This window comes from Stenella coeruleoalba (assembly GCF_951394435.1).
Source record: "Stenella coeruleoalba genome assembly, chromosome: X".
NCBI lineage: Eukaryota > Metazoa > Chordata > Mammalia > Artiodactyla > Delphinidae > Stenella > Stenella coeruleoalba.
The window spans coordinates 35318175-35322474 of NC_137152.1; the positions used below are offsets into that span (position 1 = coordinate 35318175).

Below are 4300 nucleotides of genomic sequence, written 5' to 3' on the forward strand. Positions count from 1 at the left end.
GCTCACGGGCTTAGCTGCTCCGCGGCATGTGTGATCTTCCCGGACCAGGGATTGAACCCATATCCCCTGCATCGGCAGGCAGATTCTTAACCATTGCGCCACCAGGGAAGCCGAATAAATGCAATTTAAATGGTATCCCAGTACACATCTATATTACATTCTCTCTATTTATACAACTGAAACCAAATTTCCATGAAACAATAGTAGCCCTGAATGTGCACCATGATGTTTTCTAGTCTTTACCATCTCATTCCATTTCATTAAAAAAAATATGAATCATGACCCTTAAAATGAATGAATTTTATAATCAATTAATGGATTATGACCTACAGTATGAAAAACACTGATCTCATGTCCTGTCCTGTGCTGTAGAGGCTGGATTATTGAAATCTATGTTCCACAGACTCCCTTGCAACTGGATTCTGCATGTATATAACTCATGTAAGATGGAAGGCAGAGTTTTTTTGAAGCAGCATCAACAGAGCTCCCAATGTCAAGTAACTAACTCCATGGGTATTGAAGGGCAGGGTGTGGGGTTTCAGTTTACCTGTTGTGGATCATAGCAGGTATGGTGTGGTTCTGCAGTAGCGCTGGTAATAATGGTGTCCTGATTACAGCAGCTTTTTTTTTTTTAACAGCAGCTTTTTGATTATGGCAGTGGCTATAAGTTTCTGGAGCTAGAAGTTTCCTGATGTAGAGGAAATAGCAGATTTGAATTTTAACTAGATCAGTGCTACTCAAAGTGTGGTCCACGTATCAATGTTAGTCCAAGTTTGTTACTTGTCTGCAGTAAGTACAGAAATTGACATTAAGTATTTTTAAAGTTTTATTGCAATTTGACATTGCTGCCACATTCAAATGAGTGATCAGTTGACTTTGACAAAGTATGGGTCTGTCATCTATTGGAAAAAATTATCACACTAATCTTTCACCATAGGTGATTTAAGAAGCACTGAGCTACATTATTCTGGAGGTTATATGGACATTGAAATGAAGGTAAAGAAATAGGGAGATTTCCAGTTAGGATGACACAGTGATTTCATGTTTTATATACCCTTCTGGTCCAAACATATAGCAGAGAGAGATAAAATGTAAAAATAGAAAACCAAAAAAGATACAGCCAGCTCTAAAAACAAGAAAATGGAACAGAAAGCAAAGCAGTAGTACTGGACTTGCTGAGTTCCAGGTTGAGAAGCAGAAAAAAGCATCTAGGATTTTGGTGACTGTGAAGTATAAATTTCTTCGTTGATGATATGTTGGTAGTAAGTTCAGTGTTGTCTACAAATCTCTTTCTTTCAACTGATCTTAAAAGATTGCTATTTTCTCTCAGATCCCCATTGCCCTCCTTATCTTTTGGATAAGGAGTATGAAGTCAGTCTATATTTAATCTGCCAGTTTTTTTCCCAGATAGCTTTTAAGATATTCTCTTGGTCTTTGGAATACTGCAGTTTCACTATGATATGTCTGAGTGTGTTTGGGGGATTTATTTTTACTTATCCAGCTTGATATTTAGTATGATTCTCAATGTCATTATCTTTTCAAATATTATCTTTCATGCTCTGTGTTCTCTTCTTTTGGAACTTCTATTAGAGATATGGTGAACATTCTTATTCTATTCTCTAAGTCTCTTAATTGTGCTTTTACATCTTTTATTTCCTTTTCAGTTGTACTCCATTTACATAATTTTTTTCATACTATTTTTCTAGTTCAGCACTACTGTCTTCAGCTAGGTATAGTGTGTTGTTTAACATATCCATTGAGTTGGTAATTTCAAAAACTATATTTTTTTATTTCTGAAAATTTCATTTTGCTGGTTTTCAAATCTTTCTGTTTGTTTAGTTGGTAACAGTATTTCCCTCCATGATTTTTAATTTCTTATTTTTTTTAGCCAATTTAATGTGCTTAGCCAATTTTTTTAGCCAATTTAATATACATATACAAACTTTAAAGTATATGTATAATTCCATTATATGAAGTTCAAAAGAATAGTACTCTTCATGTTTTTTTTATGCTGATTCTTATTCATGGTGGCCTGTTTTCTTGTATTGGTTGTAATTTTTTATTACGAGCTCATGCTTTGTGGAAGGGGAGAAAATATTTATGCATGGAAATCCTTTGTGACCCATTTTGAGAATGAGTCCCTTCACAGAAATCTTACATTTTCTCTTCTAGGCCTCTTAAAGTGTAATCAAACTGAGACTACTTTTCCAATTTTATACTGATTTCTAAGGAGTTTCCTGGATCACTCAATGTGTTAGGATAAGACAGAATATCTTTATTTATTTTTTGTTTATTATTTTTTTGAGTCCCTGTTTTCAATTCTTTTTTAAAAATTGAGTTATGGTAGATGTACAATATTATATGTTACAGGTGTACAATACAGTGATTCACAATTTTTAAAAGTTATACTCCATTTATAGTTATTATACTGGCTATATTCCTTGTGTTATACAATATATCTAGAGAATATCTTATTCATAAGTATGGTATATCACTCAATGGGATCTGATTCTCCAGATTTCCAATGTGTGAGTGTGTAGGGTTTCCCATAGCACCAAACAATTCTCCAGACACCAGCTGGGGGTCCTATGATTCAACTCAGTTCTGACACTTATCTACCCGGAGATAGCATCAGATTCCATAGGTTAAGGGTTCAGCCCCACAAGACTGTCCCCCCACAACACACTTCAGATACCAATTGCAAGCCCAGGTTGTCACTTGTACTTCTGACCAACTGACTATAAATCAGACGTTCCCACGACCCCCTCCTTGGGTTTTATTAATTTGCTAGAGTGGCTCACTGTCCTCTGGTTCCTTCTTCCCTTCCTTCCTTCCTTTCTTCCTTCCTTCCCTATAACTTTTTATTTTGATATAATTTCTAACTTAAAGAAAAATTGCAAGGATGAAGTTTCAGCCTAGCTTCACTGAGGTCATCCCCTGAGTCTACAGAAAGCTAAACCAAGGCCATGAACTCGGGTTACTGGAACATTCACAGGCTGGCTCATACCATCTGCCTGCTTCTGGAATACAAAGACTTAAACTATGAGGGAAAGAAGTACATGGCGGGGGATGCTCCTGACCATGACAGAAGCCAGTGACTGAATGAGAAATTGAAGCCAGGCCTGGACTTTCCCAATCTGCCCTATTTAATTGATGATGTTTTTGAGATCACCCAGAGCAATGTCATCTTTTGCTACATTGCTTACAAGTACAACCTATGAGGGGAGACAGAAGAGAAGATTCATGTGGACATTTTTGAGAACTAGGTTATAGACACCTCCAATTAGCTGGTCAGTGTCTGCTACAGCCCTGACTTTGAGAAACTGAAGCCTAAGTACTTGGAGGATCTCTGTGAAAAGATGAAGCTTTTCTCACTTTCTGGGGAAGAGTCCATGGTTTGCAGGAGACAAGATCACCTCTCTGGATTTTCTTGCTTTTGACAGTCTTGACCTGCACCATATATTTGAGCCCTAGTGCCTGGATGCATTTCCAAACATGAAAGATTTCATTGCCCACTTAGAAGGCCTGAAGACGATTTCTGCCTACATACAGTTCAGCTGCCTTTGCCCAGGCCCTGTGTACATAAAGATTGCTGTGTTGAGCAAAAAGTAGAGTCCTGTAAGATCAGAAGATAGGAGCTGTCCCTACTTCACTGGGGCCCTGAAGAAAAGCTGGACCTCCCTGTACCCCCAGAATCATCCTTCTTGTTCTTTTCTCCTTCTTTTCTTTCCCCTCCCTCATCCCTCGGGCCTTATTAGACCCCTTCCCCTCAGCTAATCCCTGTTCATCTTGGCCCTGTAAAGGTTTACTGTACCTTACTTTTCTTTAGCAATTCCACCCCCCCCCCAATCTTATCCTTCCTGCATAAGCCAACCAGACCATCTTTCCCTTCAGTGGTTGCCTCTGCTTTGAGGTACCTGATTGGACCCTTCTCCAGTAGAGCTCAGCTCTGAGCTCCCCAACACTGCTCTGAAGACCAGTATTGGCCTGATGTGGAGACCCTGCTCCCCCAGCATGGTCCCTGCCCCAGCCCTGCCTGATCCCCAGTAAAGCCTTCTCTCTCTCTCTCTCTCTCTCTCTCACACACACACACACACACACACATACACACACACACAGAGTTTATGAAGTAATGTACAAGGGAAGAAAATCCTAGACCTATCTCATGAAGCAAATGTTACCATATCAAACCCAACAGCACTAAAACTAAATAAAAAAATAAAAGCATCTCAACTATACTAATCATATTTTTTATTTTCTGTATTTTATATGAGGCTTTGACATCTCGGGGCCTTGCTAA

The 4300-nt window shown here is 38.6% G+C and overlaps 1 pseudogene across 1 annotated transcript; it reads left to right on the forward strand.

The window, feature by feature from the left end:
* The first annotated feature begins 2966 nt into the window (after nt 1-2966).
* On the forward strand, nt 2967-3612 carry LOC307180558 (glutathione S-transferase Mu 4-like; annotated as a pseudogene). The gene has a single exon. The product of its transcript is annotated as a glutathione S-transferase Mu 4-like (transcript).
* Nucleotides 3613-4300: the final 688 nt, after the last annotated feature.